The sequence below is a fragment of the Salmo trutta genome, chromosome 17 (genome assembly GCF_901001165.1).
Source record: "Salmo trutta chromosome 17, fSalTru1.1, whole genome shotgun sequence".
Taxonomy (NCBI): domain Eukaryota; kingdom Metazoa; phylum Chordata; class Actinopteri; order Salmoniformes; family Salmonidae; genus Salmo; species Salmo trutta.
Window position 1 is genome coordinate 41,924,005 of NC_042973.1, and position 17,881 is coordinate 41,941,885.

The following is a 17,881-nucleotide window of genomic DNA, read 5'->3' on the forward strand; positions in this document are numbered from 1 at the left end:
TTATACTATATATATGATGCTGCGTTTTGCATCATATGACGCAAAATGCATCATACAGTGATGATTTATGTATTTTGAAAGTTAGATATCTTGACAACTTGATTGCTGACAAGCAAAACATTTTAGGACTATGTCAACATTGGACTAATGAAACAAATACCAAAATATTGTTTTGGGTGTCATTTTCCTTTCATATCCTGCAAATGCATAGGTTTCAATGTCAAAAAAGCTATTTTGATTTAATCAGTGTCCTGTAACCACATAATGTATTGTTTTTGTCACTAAAGGCTCTCCTGAGAGAAGGGGAGCCAAAACTGCCCTCCTCAACATTTGGAAGGGCATGGAGAAGGCCCAGGAGCAAGCCAGGAAGGAGGAGAAGGCCAAGGCCAGAAAAACCCAGCTGGAGGTTGAGGTCAAGGCCAAGGAAACTGCACAACAACTGACTGACTGACTGACTGGCATTATTCTCAATGGCATTGAGGGAGAGGTTGTTATCCTGGCACCACACTGCCAGGTATCTGACCTCCTCCATGTAGGCCGTCTTATCGGTGTTGGTGATTAGGTCTATTACCGTCATGTCATAAACAAACTTAATGATGGTGGAGTCATGCATATGTTTCAATGTAAAAAAAAAACATTTTGTTTTAATCAGTGTCATTTAACCACATCATTAATTGTGACTCGTTTCAGGAAACTAGGCATATGTCGCGCGTCACTACTTCACAGGAGAGCCATTTGAACGTAAACTTAAAAAAAATATCAAAGTGCAGAAATGCCTTCTGGAACATGTGAACTTTCATGTGCCTTAATAACAAACTTGTACGCCATATATAAATACAAATAAAATAGTTAAATTACGAGCCTAGTTGCTTTAACCATGGAAAAAGGAGGCAACCTTACCTCTAGCCATGATTGGCTGAGATAATGAGTGGGCTGGACATGTCGAGAGATGATTTTGGATTAGTCTACCATGTATTATGCTTCTGTCTATGACATGAGCTGGTCAGTATGTGTAGGTAGTCCTTTCTAAAGCGGCTTTTTTTGGAAGATATCACTTAGTAGAACTGCATAGGTGTTGCTTTCCACTTTCTGGAGGACCGAGTTTTGAAATCAGTGGAATTAGAGTATGATAGCTGAGGAGGTAGAGAGAATTCTGGCTTTTGATTGCAAATATGCACCTGTCTCCAGATTACATCTTCAAACTAAGGGCAACCATGGCATCCGTGACAGAGAGGGAGAAACGTCCATCCATGTGTAAGATAGTCTAACTAGCTGCATTTTCATATATTACACATTTCTAATTTTGTCAGAAAGTCGTTTTCATTTCAAGTTAAAGTGTACCATTAGCTAGCTAACGTTAGCTGGCTTGCTAGCTAACGTTACGTGTATGATATGTGTAGTAATATTATTCGTATCTCAGAGTCATTCGCATTGCTAGTTATAGCCTAATGTTTGCTAGCTAACACTGAACCTGATTGGTTAGCTACCTGCAGATTCATGCAGGGTAGTAACTGTCTTGGAGAGTTGGGATTATGGTTCTTTGTTTAGCTAGCTAGCTACATGTCTAAACAAAAGATTCCACTATGCAAGTAACCATTTAAATAGAATGTTCATGATGTCACTGCGACAACTGTCGATAGACGTAGCTGGAAAATTCGCTCTGGCTATCTACTTCAATTTCAGAGCACTCTTGTCTGAGTTTGCCCGAGCGCCGATATAACTGATGAATTTACGAACACACAACACCCGTTGAATATGGCCGGTGACAGTAAACTTTGGCAAAAAAGCGTAATTAAATTGTTGCCAGCAGCACAGTTGCAGCCACCAGCGCTCTGGATAAAATGAAAACAGCCTAACCAGCTCAGCTAGGGCGAGTAAAATGGTCAGAGTGAGATGTTGTCTCATTTGTGTCTGGAAGTAGCTAGCAAGCTACCCAAGAATAGAACAGCTGTCTGTGACCAGGCTACACATAGCCTACATAGTTGTCACCATATTAGCTAACGTCACAGTTAGGGGTGCAACTCATGACCCCCCCCCCCCCCCCCCACACACACACACACACACATTTTTGTCCCCCCCAGTTTTATCATGGCACTGTGATACCAAAAATGACAATGGTGTGCTTTAGAACCATGCAGACACCTTAGAGCAGTCGGGTAGGCTGTTTGGCAGTTTCAGACGGCTGAATTTAGGACTGCGCGGACACCACAGATACTGTGTGTAGGCAAAGCTTCTAAATGGCTGGCTGGGCCAGCATGGGAGATTTTTATTCAGATGCAGCTGCAGTCATTGTGTACGTGTTGCGCTCTTTCTCCGAGTTGTAAAAGCAAGCAGAGAAGAAACTGGCTACTCTTTAGTTAACTGATGTAGCTGGCAAGGTAACTGCTGTTTTAACTTAACAGTGCTGAACTAGTAGTGTAACTGACATGTATTGGTAGCTAATGTTTCATCCCTTCTTGACTGAGGTGAATAAATTAGCTAGCTAGTAGCTACCACAGCCAGTACATCTCTAGCCTGTAGCTATCTGTCAGATAGTAATAATAGGAGCCACCTCATATCACTATCTAACAGCTGCTGTTTTTATGGAAATGTTTTGAAGCCTTTTTGTCCCGTTTCCACAGAAGTAAATGAACATAGCTAGCTTTCGCCAGTTGATGTATGTATTATTTTTGCGTCATTCACACTAGACCTGAATCAAATGATGAAACCAGCAGCTAAATGATTGAAGACTGATAATTCGGATGTTTATTTAGAACAATCACTAGTGAAAGTGAACAAAAAAAATACAACAAAATGTCTCTCTCTCTCTTCTTCATTTTTTTTAGAAATTAATTTGTTTAAAACTATTAAACTACTGTATTTCTCTCTCTTTGAGTCAATGACTCATGTTATGCACTGCAGTGCTAGCTAGCTGTAGCTTATGGTTTTAGTACTAGATTCATTCTCTAATCCTTTGATTGGGTGGACAACATGTCATTTCATGATGCACGAGCTCTGATAGGTTGGAGGACGTCTTCCAGAAGTTGTCATAATTACTGTGTAAGTCTATGGAAGGGGTTGAGAACCATGAGCCTCCTTTTGTATTGAAGTCAATGTACCCAGAGAAGGACGGAAACTATCTGTCTTCCAGCTGCACCATGGTGCTACCCTACAGAGAGTGCTATAGAGGCTACTGTAGACCATCATTGCAAAAAAGTGTGTTTTAATCCATTATTTGGTGACGTGAATATATTTAGTATAGTTTTATCTAAAAATGATACCTTTTTAATGTTTACTATTTTTATTTTTATGAAATTCACTGAGGTGGATGGTCCTCCCCTTCCTCCTCCGAGGAGCCTCCACTGTTGGGTACGCTTTCATTCTATGACAAGGAGTACAGTGTATCATGGGAAACTAGATTACTTTGGCTACAACACAGTTTCAACATCTCTATTCACTTTACAAAACTTTCTGACATTCAGATGAAATCAGATTTCTGCCATAATGATAAGTGAAGACTGGGCTCAAAAGCAAAATTCCTCTTACACAAACAAAACGAAAAGTCAAAATATACTGCAAGATTAAGCACTGGGAATATTGTTATAGCCAGGCATCTCTTCTCGAGATGAGATTTGTTCACCTTTGAAGTCCTTTTCCAGGCATTATGAGCTCTGTCTACACATAAGCGCTGCATTATGAATGTAGTTGTACTCTACAGGCAGCAGATTTATCCCGAGTACTGTGCATGTGTGTGAGTGTCTGTGCCTGTGTTTGTGTGCATGTGTGTGTAATAACGTTGTCAGAGGTGTGCTTTGAGCGGCTGAGTGGGGTTAGAGGGGCGGAGAGAATACTGCAGTGAAGAGGTCACCTCTCTGGTGGTCTGAGAAAGGGGTGAGGGGTTCAGGCTTTGAATGTCTTCTTTCCCGTCAGTCTAAAAGAGGGTCTGTTTGTCTCAATCAAGACAACCAAGTGGAGGGCAGTGTTAGAGCCTTGGTATTGTCTCACTTACACGCAAGCACACGCACACACACACTGAGTGGGATTAGTGATCTGAGTAGAGAGCGAGAAGAGGGCGCTGAGGTAATGCCCTTCTCCTTGTGGACAAATGATACAGCATGCCCTTTGGGCTTCAGCCGGAGCCGTCCACAGATCAATACCGTACATGTCATCAGTGGGCCCAAACGTGCTGCGGGGGGAGGCAGGCAGAATAAAACCCCATTTGAGCCCCAGGGCATTTACAAGAACAGGACCTGGATGTTTGTCCGACACAGCAGGGGGGACATTCCCGGGATGCGTCCCAGGGAACAGGAGTGCACCGCTTATAAGGGAGTCGAGCAAGGAATAACCCCCCAAAACTTCTCGGCTCTCTTATAAGTGTTAGCCTAGCAGAGCATTGGGCCAGTAACCGAAAGGTCGCTGATTCGAATCTGAGTTGACTAGTTGACAAATCTGTTGATGTACCCTTGAGCAAGGTACTTAACCATAATTGCTCTAGGATAAGAGCGTCTGCTAAATGACTAAAATGTACAGTTAAATGTCTCCTGGTTAAACTTATCAGGCTGGGCCGGCGCTTTTAGAGAAGGAGACAGGTTGAGGGAACAACAAGTGTGGTGAGTGTGTGGTGACAGGTTCACCTCAGACAAAACCTTGTATGTGTGGGGTTATCTGTGGACCTTCTACGAAACAATGCTGAGTAGACAGCAGCTTAGTGGTCCTCTGTAATATATTATTTACCCGTTGTAAGAGAATATCCATTGATTCTAAGAATCTGCCAGAGAGGTTAGCAAAACAGTACAGTACTGCATTCCTTGCTTCTCAATACTGCAAGAGAGCTAATACATCTTTACAGCTAAAATTATATTTATGTAACAGTAGTGTTAGCTCATTCAACCAGCCGTACAAATTTCACTCGGGACGGGAGACGGGGTGACATTCATTTTTCAACATTTTGAAATTGCATTTTGTCCCCCTGTCACGTCCTGACCCTTGTAAGAGGTCATTTGCCATAGTAGAGTGGTCAGGGCGTGACAGGTGGTTGTTCTGGGTGGTTTGGGGTTTTCTGTTTATATGTGGGGTTTTTCTAGATTTCTATTTCTATGTTTTGTTTTCTATGTTTTGGCCAGGTATGGTTTCCAATCAGAGGCAGGTGTCTTTCGTTGTCTCTGATTGGAAGCCATACTTAGGCAGCCTGTTTTTCCTTTGGGTTTTGTGGGTAGTTGTTTTCCGTTTTGTCAGTGTACCTTACGGAACTATTGTCAGTCGTTTTATTGTTTTTGTTTGAGTGTCTTCATTAAAAGTTTAAATATGAGCACTATACACGCTGCGCCTTGGTCTACTCATTTCGACGCCTGTGACACCCCCCCAGTTTTATCATTGGAACGTGATACAAAACGTGGCACGGTGTGCTTTAGGACCATGCGGACGCCTCCGAGCGGTTGGATAAACTGTTGGAGTGTTAATCTGACTGGATAAAAACATATATATGCCCCCCCCCCCACTTTTAAAACCAAAGTTGTGCCCCTGAATTAAACTGATATTAAACTACTTCTGAACACAAAGCTACCCGAAGTGCATACATAAGCTCACATACTCCAGAAAACATACTGTACAGTCATTGCCGATGGTTATGAGAACATGTAGCTACTCTTCCCACACAATGAAAGTCAGCTAGTCCAAACAGTGTTCAGCCTGCGTAATGGGAATACAATTCTCCCAGTAGAGCAGAGTCTCAAAGAAGACATCAGCCTCCTCTCAAAAGCCAGGCATGTTAATTAAGCTGCCTACAACAGGAGATTTGAACATTTAATTTTTTAGAACATCATTATACAACTCCTTTATTAGAGTGTTGCAGAGGATGGGAAATACTTGTAAATCAGAATTATTATTTATAGTCATTCATTAGTTTGCTCATGGGTGGTTCCTCCGAGACGCATGCATACCCATGCATACATAATGAACCATTCTCTCCCGGACAATGAAACCAAGGTGCAGGAACCAATTTAATGCCAAATGGATGCCTTCAGAGGGCCAAACTGTATTGTTCGTCCTTTCACACCGACATAGCTTGCCTTATGGCTTAGCGCTGCCTCTCCACAGAATAGAACCCGTGTCCGTGTCTTGGCCCGCTATGTAAATAAACAACACCGGAAGATTCCATGTTGCCATCCCTCCATCTCATCTTGCATCATTAATCATCTCACGCAACATAAATAAAAAAACGGTCGATAAATAAGTCAACCGAGCCAGACTACTCTGTCTCGAGCAGCAGTACCACCACAGTGAGCAGCCGGTAATTCGTTGTCTCCCATTGCCAAAGCAAAGTCAATCAATAGCCAATTAAACAGAGGCGTGGCATATCTCTGGTGGCCAGCGGTGCATGTTGCTGCTACTTCGGCCTGGGAAATAAATATGTAAATGGTTCTATTGGAGGAGTAGAGTCAGGTGTTCTAAGACCCGGGGGGAGGGGGGGTTGAGGTGGGTGACGCGGCCTTGTTTGGACATCCTCTGGGCAGGCCCGCCCCGTCCTCCCTCGGTCTCAGTTACTCCTGACCTCCCAGCACTGCACCTCACACTGGCCCACATGCCTGTGGTCAAAGAGGCCTGGGAGGCTGGGGGGGCTGCTGATATTTCAATGACCTCATCTGTCAATATCCCTGAATGATCCACCAGCTGAAGGCTCCCTGATTGAGTGCGAGGGGGGGGGGGGCTTTCTTCACACACATATGAGCTCACATTATGTATATCTGCACATACATACAGGTAACTACCAAAATAATGGAAACACTTGAGTAAATGAGGGATACAAAATATATTGAATGTAGGTGCTTCTAGACAAGGAAAAAAGTCTGTGGGTCGGCACTCAAAAAGATGTTGCATAAAGCGTACTTTTTCACTGGGAGAACGCCACGGTCCCCTTTTGATAAGCAGGTGCCTCCACACAGATGTGGGTCCTGAGTTAATTAAGCAATTCATATCCCGGAATGCTTAGGGTGATGTATAAAAACGCTGGGCAGGCCATTATTTGGCTACCATGGCTATGCCCCCATAGGATGACCATTCCCCCATCCACAGGGCACGAGTGGTCATTGAATGGTTTGATGAGCATGAAAACGATGTAAGCCATGGCGGTCTCAGTCATCAGATGTCAACCCAATTGAACACTTATGGGAGATTCTGCAGAGGTTACTGAGGGCGATTTCCCCCACCGTCAATAAATGATGGAATTTTTCAAGGAAAAATAGTGTCGCATCCCTCCAATAGAGTTCCAGATACTTGTAGAATCTATGCCAAGGTGCATTGAAGCTGTTCTGGCGGCTCGTGGTGGCCCAAAACACTTTATGTTGGTGTTTCCTTTATTTTGGCAGTTACCTGTACATATAGTACATGGATTGCCCAGTCACACTCACTCACTCACTCACTATATCTTTCTGCCTCACACACACACACACACACCTCTTGCAAACAACCAAGCCCAGAAGGGGACGTTTGTATGCATTACCAGGGGCAGTGTGGGAGTAATGCACAGATCCTTGACCCCTTCATCCCCAAACCCCCTATCCCCCCATTCTGCTGATCTCTCTGCTATGGAACTGACACCTCGGAGCTAAGGGCCTCTCATTGCGTCACATGAATGGCACCGCAGCCGCCGAGCCTGACAGTTCAGCTACCCTCCGCCTTGATCTAGCCGGACACAGGTTGGCCCTTACACCTTGGAAGGCCTGGGGAATCAGAGCACAACTGACTGGGGAGTGTTGGTTGTAAACTGAACAAGATTATACCATGCTATTTCTGTAAGACACACTGCAGAGCAAGCAGTAGGGCTGTCAAAGGTGCAACGGCGCACTGTGATATCAGAGCAGAGGGGGCTGAGCTAGAGAAGCTAATGCTGGCTACATTACTAATTGAACACACACATCCACGTGAGACTGAAACGCGGAGAGAGCAGTGGCATTACATCTCTGGTTGGTGTAATTACAAAGTCTCGTTCCCTTTGAAAAGACGGGAGATGTGTGTGTGTGTGTGTGTGTGTGTGTGTGTGTGTGTGTGTGTGTGTGTGTATGTGTGTGTGTGTGTGTGTGTGTGTGTGGTCTTACCTTTCCTCTGGGGGGGAGATGAAGACTGTGTCTGTTCCTCTGTTCCTCAGTCACAGGTCAGGCAGCCCTGAAGCCTGCCAAACACACAAACTCAGTCAGCCCTCTACTTGCTCTTCCACACCACAGTCCATTAATAATAACATCCTATTTATAAAGAGGGCCAGGCCTGTAAAACACAATAAAACCCGGTATATAAAAATGGCTAGATGGGTAGATGTATTCCACAGGCTAGCCTTCAAATTTATAGAGCATCAACACCACAGCTTGAGAGACTACAGTAAATAGCTGCTCGTTGTTTTTCAAAGAGCAGAGTGGACAGTGCTTCAGCTAAGCTCCCCAGACAAAACTCCAGATGCTGTGCGTGTGACCTTGAGCACTGCGGCAAAATACTGAGAAGGGGAGAAGTAAGGGTGACGTGTTGGATTGGATAACAAGATGTATACACACTCATGTACACATATAGTGCATACCAATATTGTAGCTTCTGTATCTGATTCATTTATTTCCTCTCCCTCTCACACACACGCAGTGTCACTCAGCAGGCATGGCAAAATACCAAAAAAATATCAAAGGCCAGCACTTGCTCTGCAGAATGAATGATGGCACTTCATGAACACCTTCAAATGAGAAGTGCAGCAGGAGTCTACAGGCTGATCTACAGCCCCAATCATATACGCAGGCCAGGTTTCTTCCTGTATGATGACTTATGATGGCCCAGCCACTGCCTTTTATTTCCATTTTATGATGAGCAATGGCATCTCCCGTTTCCTTTTATCATTTGGGGGGCTGTTCTACAATAGCAGCAGAATGGCAACAGCCTCGGCAGTGTCATCTCCCCTACAGGGACAATATGGGTCGATATCAGAATGGAAGTCCCTGTATCACCTGGCTGTAGAATAGATCATCAGCATATGGGGATACTTATACACAGTCATACAGAAACACCAAGACTCTGTGATGATGCACTGGTGAGCCACACAAACAGCCTGATTGTTTGGTAGGCCTACAACTCGCTAAATGAACTATGCTTTCGCTACTTTTAAACATTTTGCTATGTAATCGTGTAAAGTAAGCTACACGAAAGCCACAGTCTGGTAATGATGTCATTTGCCGTGAGTGCACGCCGGCAAGTTCACGGCTTAAGGCAAAGGTTGCGTCCCTATACATATTTTGGTTTCCATTTGGTTTTCAATGTTCATCAGAAACGCTGATATTTATGCAAATTAGGTATTTGTTTTTATTGACGAGTAAAGTAAGCCTATTGGTCATTTGTAATGTTAGTTGTGCAATCGTATTGCCATTCAAGTGTGTTAATCATGTTCATTGAGAACGGTCTATACCTGATTAGGGCAGATCCTTTTAGGATTCTCATTCTCATGGGTTGCGTATACACAGGCAGCCGAATTCTGATATTTTTTCAACTAATTTGTCTTTTGACCAATCACATCAGATCTTTTTACATTATCTTTTTCAGAGCTGATCTGATTGGTCAAAAGACAAATTAGTGAAAAATATATCAGAATTGGGCTGCCTGTGTAAACGGAGCTGCTTGTCTGTTACTATCCCACTAAGCATGGACCGCCTCCGACGTCTTTTGGGCGTCTTTTTTTGGTGAAGTCCGGACTGGCTTTGATTTCAACATCCATGGACGTTGATTTTTGGTCCGGACTAAATCTGACCCAATCATAGACGTGATTGGTGTTTGGTTCAGATTTGGTCACCTATATTTGACCCCAAAATACTTTCAAGTTTTCCATTTTTTATGTCACATGCACAAGTACAGTGAAATGCCTTTCCTTCAAATTCAACACTCAACAATCCAATAATCAATAACAATGTAATACTAGAAAAAATAACCAGAGAAATAAGAATAAATACAAAGAACACAGTAAGTACTTAAATGTAAATGTAAGTAAGTAAGCATGCTATATACAGGGTCAGTTCCTATACCATATTTACAATGTGCAGGGATACTGGAGTGATGGAGGTAGATATGTATAGGGGTAAGGTGACTAGGCAACAAGGTATAAGATAAACAGAGTAGAAGCAGCTTGTATGTGAGTGGGTGTACATGTGTGTAGTCGATATAAATGTAGGTGGACACCCCTTCAAATTAGTGGATTCTGCTATTTCAGCCACACCCGTTGCTGACAGGTATTTAACATTGAGCACACAGCCATGCAATCTCCATAGATGAAAAATTGGCAGTAGAATGGCCTTACTGAAGAGCTCAGTGACTTTCAACGTGGCACTGTCATAGGGTGCCACATTTCCAAGTTTGTCAAATGTCTGCCGTAGTCAACTGTAAGTGCTGTTATTGTGAAGTGGAAACGTCTATGAGCAACAACGGCTCAGCCAGAAAGTGGTAGGCCACACAAGCTCACAGAACGTGACCGCCGAGTACTGAAGCGCGTAGTGCGCAAACATCGTCTGTCCTCGGTTGCAACACCCATTACGGAGTTCCAAACTCCCTCTGGAAGCAACATCAGCACAATAACGGTTCGTCTGGAGCTTCATGAAATGGTTTTCTATGGCCGAGCAGCCGCACACAAGTCTAAGATCACCATGCGCAATGCCATGCGTCGGCTTGAGTGGTGTAAAGCTCACTGTCATTGGACTCTGGAGCAGTGGAAACGCATTCTCTGGAGTGATGAATCACGCTTCACCATTTGGCAGTCCGACGGGCGAATCTGGTTTTGGCAGATGCCAGGAGAACGCTACCTGCCCAAAAGCATAGTGCCAACTGTAAAGTTTGGTGGAGGAGGATTAATGGTCTGGGGCTGTTTTTCATGGTTCGGGCTAGGCTCCTTAGTTCCAGTGAAGGGAAGATGTCTTGGATGTCAGGGAGCTCGGTCCCAGTGATGTACTGGGCTGTCCACACCACCCTCTGTAGCACCATGAGATTGAGGGTGGTGATATTGCCATACCAGGCAGATGCAGACAGTCAAAATGATATCAATCGTACAGCTGTATAACTTTTTGAGGGCCCATGACAAACTTTTTCAACCTCCTGAGGTGGAAGAGGAACTGTCGTGCCTTCTTCATGACTGCGCGTGTGTTTGGACCATTTTTAGTCTTCAGTAATTTGGAAACTGAGGAACTTGAAGCTCTCGACCTGCTCCATTCCAGCCCCGTTTCCTGTAGTCCACGATCAGCTCCACACTGCCAGGTCACTGACTTCCTTTCTGTAGGCTGACTCAACGTTGTCAGTGATCAGGCCTACCACCGTTGTGTCGTCAGCAAACTTAATGATGATGTTGGAGTTGTGTGTGGCCATGCAGTCCCAGCCCTTCAGGAAGTCCAGGATCCAGTTGCAGAGGAAGGTGTTCAGACCCAGAGTCCGTAGCTTGGTGACGAGCTCAGAGGGGACAATGGTGTTGAATGCTGAGCTGTACTCAATGAACAGCATTCTCACATACAGTTGAAGTCAGACGTTTACATACACTTAGGTTGGAGTCATTAAAACTTGTTTTTCAACCACTCCACAAATTCTTGTTGACAAACTATAGTTTTGGCAAGTCGGTTAGGACATCTACTTTGTGCATGACACAAGTAATTTTTCCAACAATTGTTTACAGACAGATTATTTCACTTATAATTTACTGTATCACAATTCCAGTGGGTCAGAAGTTTAAGGCTATCTGAAGGCTACGGCGTGTTCACCAAACTGTGCTGAAAAATGGTTCATTACTCTGAGCTAGTGATGAGAAACCGAGGCTATCTAAAGGCTTTGGTGCTTCCACCAAACTGTGCTGAAAAACGGTTCATTACTCTGAGCTAGTGATGGGAAACCGAGGCTATCTGAAGGCTTTGGTGCTTCCACCAAATTGTGCCCAAAAATTCTTCATTACTCGGAGTGTCATTATCTGTTCACATCGCACATTAGTGACTTCGGGTCCGCAATATAGAAAATAGATTTACATGTTGCGAAATCAGTGGGACCTTGCATTTTGCAAAACATATAACACACTTTGGTCACACTGCCTTCCCCCGACCGCTGACACTATAGCTGCCAGTCTCTGAGCCTTATCATCTGTACACAATGCACATTAGTGACATCTGCTGGTCAGAAATAAATAGCTACATGTGATTATAAAATATACTTTTTTCTACACTGTTTTAATTAAAACTTCGTGGCACAGCTCTTAGTTGTAGGCTTTAGTAGCCTATAATTTTATTACATTGAACAAAAATATAAATGCAACAATTTCAAAGATTTTACAGAGTTACAGTTCATATAAGGAATTCAGTCAATTGAAAAAAATTCATTAAGCCCTAATCTGTGGATGTCACATGACTGGAAATACAGATATGGTCACAGATAACTTTAAAAACGTTACGGGCGTGGATCAGAAAACCAGTTAGTATCTGGTGTGACCACCATTTGCTTCATGCAGCGCGACACATCTCCTTTGTGTAGAGTTGATCCGGCTGTTGATTGTGGTATGGGGAGGTTTCTGGATATTGGCGGGAACTGGAATACGCTGTTGTAAACGTCGATTGAGAGCATCCCAAACATGCTCAATAGGTGACATGTCTGGTGAGTATGCAGGCCATGAAATAACTTTTTCAGCTTCTACGAATTGTGTAGAGATCCTTGCGACATGGGGCACTGCATTATCATGCTGAAACAGGAGGTGATGGAAGCGGATAAATGGCACAACAATGGGCCTCAATATCTCATCACGGTATTTCTGTACATTCAAATTGCCATCAATAAAATGCAATTGTGTTCATTGTCCGTAGCTTATGCCCACCACCACCACCATGTGGCACTCTGTTCACAATGTTGACATCAGCAAATCGCTCGCCCACACAACGCCATACACGATGTCTGTCATATGCCCAGTACAGTTGAAACTCGGTATTCCTCTGTGAAGAGCACACTTCTCCAGCGTGCCAGTGGCCATCAAGATGAATTTCCAGTGGAATGCAGATTAACTTCCCTGCGACGGTTTCTGACAGTTTCTGCAGAAATTCTTTGGTAGTGCAAACCCACAGTTTCATCAGCGGTCTGGATGGCTGGTCTGAGATGATCCCGCAGGTGAAGATGACAGATGTGGAGGTCCTGGGCTGGCGTGTTTACACATGGTCTGTGGTTGTGAGGCCGGTTGGATGTACGGCCAACATCTCTAAAATGACATTGGAGGTGGTAGAGAAATTAATATTATATTCTCTGGCAACGGCTCTGGTGGACATTCCTGCAGTCAGCATGCCAGTTGCACGGTGCCTCAACTTGAGACATCTGTGGCAATGTGTTGTGTGCACATTAGAGTGGCCTTTTATTGTCCCCAGCACAAGGTGCAACTGTTTAAACAGCAATGATCATGCTGTTTAATCAGCTTCTTAATTTGCCACACATGTCAGGTGGATGGATTATCTTGGAAAAAGATAAATGCTCACTAACAGGGATCTAAACAAATTGGTACAAAACATTTTGTGGAGAATGGTAACTTGTAATGTCCTGTTGAAGTCGGGCTTCTCGGTTTCTTCTGTGGGGTTTAAGAGGTGCTGCCACCTATTATACGTAGTTGGCAGGATTGAGAGTATGAATCACAGACTGTAGGCTATATCAAAAACCTTAATGCAAATTACATTACTTTAGCAAAGTAGGGTCAAAAGTGGGTAGATTGAGATTACTCTTATATTACTATTATCCTTCCAATGGCTATGGATTCCAACAGTTTAGGAATACAGGCTTCATTGAAAGACTTGCCATGTAAATGATTTACATTGCAAGTTGAAACACTGGATGTGGCTTCGATTTTAACACCGTTTGAAGCAATGCAATTTACTAATGACATGTGCATGTAGGCTATGAATTAACGACCTAATAGGCTAGACTATAGACACTGGCCGTGCCCGAACAACCATACTAAATAGTAGGCCGTTTGAGTATGCGAAAATAAAACGTTACATACGATGCGAATTTTCTAAAATCGAGTATGCTTTAAATGCCAAAATGTTATACTAATTTCAGCTTTTCATCTAGTAGAATTCGCTACACACTTTTCATGAATTTCACAGCCACAATGCATTGGAAGAGGAGGGCTGCTAGTTTTGATAGCGAGATCTCTTCAATTAAACAACAAAACAATTTGGTAGATGGCGAATAGCGAAGTTTCTGCGGTGGTGTATTTTTGTTCTCCTTAAAATCACAAACGTTTCATCGTAACATTACATCTTTGAAAACAGATCTGCAGCTTGCTGCCTGCCATGCCTTTAGCTAGCTTCAACTTCATATTTAACATTAGCTTAGTTAGCTAGCTAGCTAACTAGGTACTTGTTGTAAATACCAGGACTTGTGTTCAAACTGTTGCAGGGTCTGATGACAATAACAGGCATTTAATTCAGTGGCAAACATGGGAAGAGAAATGCTGCAAAAAAAGGTTCAGTAAGTCGTGGTTATAGTTAGCTCTCTTGCCACTGCACTATCACTAGTTAGCTATAGCTAACGTTAGTAACGCGGTAGCCTACATTCCTATTTTCCACTGTGGTCCTAACACTTTTCTTCTAGCTCTCCTGATTTGTCACGTTGGTTTATCTGTGTTGAGCGGATTCTGATTGTAATGTTCATGGCGATGCAATATTAGTTTCTACCTGAACGGTTACAACCTGAATGGGTCTAGCTAGTTTCATTGCACACAACCTTTTATGGTGAAAGTAATGGTAAGCTGTACTTGTTACTGTTTAACCTTGGCACTCCAATTTGATAAAGTATGTGGCAATCTATCTATCTAGAGAAAGTTCACACAAATCTACTTTGCTCATGTTTTGGTTAATGTTGTACTTCATCTTATGTCTTTTCGGGATCTACATTAGCTGGAGGGGCAGCTGTCATCTTCATTGGTAAAAAAATAAGTGGGAGAACCATAAACAAACATACATGGGATGTGACATGTGTTGCTGTGCTGTACTTGGCTAATAAAGATCCACCTTTCTCTGAGGGCAAAAACATTTCCCCATCTATTTCCTTTGCTTCACCAGTACATTCATGTAAGTGTGATGATATACAGTGCATTCAGAAAGTATTCATACCCCTTGACTAATTCCACATTTTGTTATTACAGCCTGAATTCAAAATTGATTAAATATATGTTTTTTGTCACCCACCTACACACAATACCCGTAATGAAAAAGTGAAACATGTTTTTAGACATTTTTGCAAATGTATTGAAAATGAAATATCTAATTTACATAAGGATTCACACCCCTGAGTCAATACTTTGTAGAAGCACCTTTGTCAGAGATCACAGCGGTGAGTCTTTCTGGGTTAGTATCTAAAAGCTTTCCACACCTAGATTGCACAACATTTTCCAATTATTATTTTCAAAATTCTTCAGGCTCAAGTTGGTTGTACATCATTGCTAGACAACCATTTTCAGGTCTTGCCATAGATTTTCAAGTAGATTTAAGTCTGAACTGTAACTCGGCCACTCAGGAACATTCACTGTCTTCTTGGTAAGTAACTCCAGTGTAGATTTGGCCTTGTGTTTTAGGTTATTGTCCTGATGAAAGGTGAATTAATCTCCCAGTGTCTGGTGGAAAGGAGACTCAACAAGGTTTTCCTCTAGGATTTTGCCTGTGCTTCGCTCTATTCCATTTATTTTTTATCCTGGAAAACTCCCCAGTCCTTAAAGATTACAAGCATACCCATAACATGACACAGCCCCCACTGAAGAGTGGTACTCAGTAATGTATTGCACCTTGTATTCAGGACAAAAAGTTTTGCAGTATTACTTTAGTGCCTTGTTGCAAACAGGATGGATATTCTGTACAGGCTTCCTTCTTTTAACTCTGTCATTTAAGTTAGTATTGTGTAGTGACTACAATGTTGTTGATCCAGCCTCAGTTTTCTCCTGTCACAGCCATTAAATTCTGTAACTGTTTTGAAGTCGCAATTGGCCTCATGGTGAAATCCCTGAGCACTTTCATTCCTCTCCGGCAACTGAGTTAGGAAAGAAGCCTGTATCTTTGAGTGACTGGGTATATTGATCAGAGCGGTTGGAAATCCCACTCATTACTCATGGAGCGGGCTCTGTCTCTCCACGTCCTTTCCAACTGCTCCTCTAAACCGCTCCGTGCTCACAGGAAAAAAAACACTCCAAACACTCCAGAATCACAATTTAACCAACATCTGTTTTTATGACTACTTGGACCTACCATTTGGTTTTGAAGTATTGAATCCAAACCATATGATTTGAATGATAAGTATTTGAATAAACATGAAAAGGTGAATGTAAGAAGCGCCCAATATTTCACATAGGCTACATGTCATATTAAACAGCATATAAACACTCTAAATAGGTCAGAAGCCAGACATGGAGACTAAAATGAATTATTTAGGCTATATTATTTCAATTATTTCAAGGCTATAGTTTACAAAGAAATACATTGTGAAGCATTTGCGAGTGCGACACAATAGGCTGGTAGAGACATAAAACACTCATCTTTTAAACAACATTTTGTTGTATTAAATCATTACAGTCTATACATTGCACATATAGGCTGTGACTTACTTAGAACAAAAACAAATGAAACAAAAAATGACTTTTTAGTGCCTTTGAATTATTTTTTAGAATTCATTGTTTAGAAACAGACTGCTCTTGCTAGTTACTTTTTTATTGAAGCGTACATGTCGGCCTCTTGGCCTTCATCAGAGGTTTTTTTATTGAAGCGTACATGTCGGCCTCTTGGCCTTCATCAGAGGTTTTTGCTCTAATAAATTAAATGCACTATCTTTGCTATAATAATAAGCTCTTTCGCTCTTTTCATCTCAAAGCGCATTAAAAAAAAACAATCAATACATTGTCATGAGTAGCCTAGCTATAGTTGGCTAGGTCAACCAATAGAGGCCAAATCTTTGAGTGCATCCTCCAAAGATGGGGAGGGACAGTTTGGCTTGATCAGAGGAAGGTAGTCAGAGAGATGGTTGATGAAGATGGAGTTTGGTGACGATGTTGTAGAGGGTTAGCTACTCTGGGAACCATCCTGAGTCGTGTAGCCACTGGACTTCTCCTTCACAAAGTATGGCACGCACTTGGGTGATGCCCCAGCTCTGGGCACCAGAAAGCTCACCACACACAGTTCAGAATAGTAGCTAGCCAGTCGTCCTCACTAGGAGCCCTCTGCCTCAGCACTGAATTCTTCTACTGCATCTCCCATTCTTCTCAAGCTTCAGGTAAGTCTTCAATTGATACATGCTTAGGCCTACGCTGCCCTACCAAGCAAAAAGGCAGTAACTGCTCATATCGTGGCTCTGAGAAAAACTACTTTTATTTACCTTGGTTTCACAGTAACCTTATGTAGTTACTGCTAACATGACCCCCATTTTCTCCAAAACACAATACAATAGAGGCAGGATACTTGTCCACATGATTAAGCATGTATTTTCAAACAAATGAGCAGTTACTGCCTTTTAGCTTGGTAGGGCAGTACGGTTAACTCAAGTTTACTCCAAATTCATTGTTCCAAACGCTAGCTACTTATCTACTTAGCCCAAAACAACAACACTCCGGCACTCAGCTATAGTGATAGGTCAGTGGTTTGGGCTACATACAATCCTTTCCAGTTCATATGCCAACCTGTAACTGATGGTGCGTTCAAGACAACAGGGAACTCGGGAAAAAACTTGCTCCGACTGATAAAAAATATTTTGAACTGTCATCCAACTCGGAATTACAAGTCGGAAACTCCGGCATCATCCTAGAGCTCTGTCTTCTCCGTCTTGAAAATAACTGACATCACGATTTTTCCCAGTCTGAGCTTGTTTTCTTTATGAGTTCCCAGTTGTCTTGAATGCACCAAAA

At 42.7% G+C, this 17,881-nt stretch overlaps 1 protein-coding gene across 2 annotated transcripts in view; it reads right to left on the reverse strand.

Annotated features, from left to right (window-relative positions):
* Nucleotides 1-17,881, reverse strand: part of tspan9a (tetraspanin 9a) — a 290,457-nt gene that overhangs the window by 197,441 nt on the left and 75,135 nt on the right. For both annotated transcript variants that reach the window (XM_029696833.1, XM_029696832.1), the window contains one exon: nt 8,073-8,146. The gene's annotated coding sequence lies outside the window, so the exon portion shown is untranslated. The remainder of the gene's footprint in view (nt 1-8,072; nt 8,147-17,881) is intronic.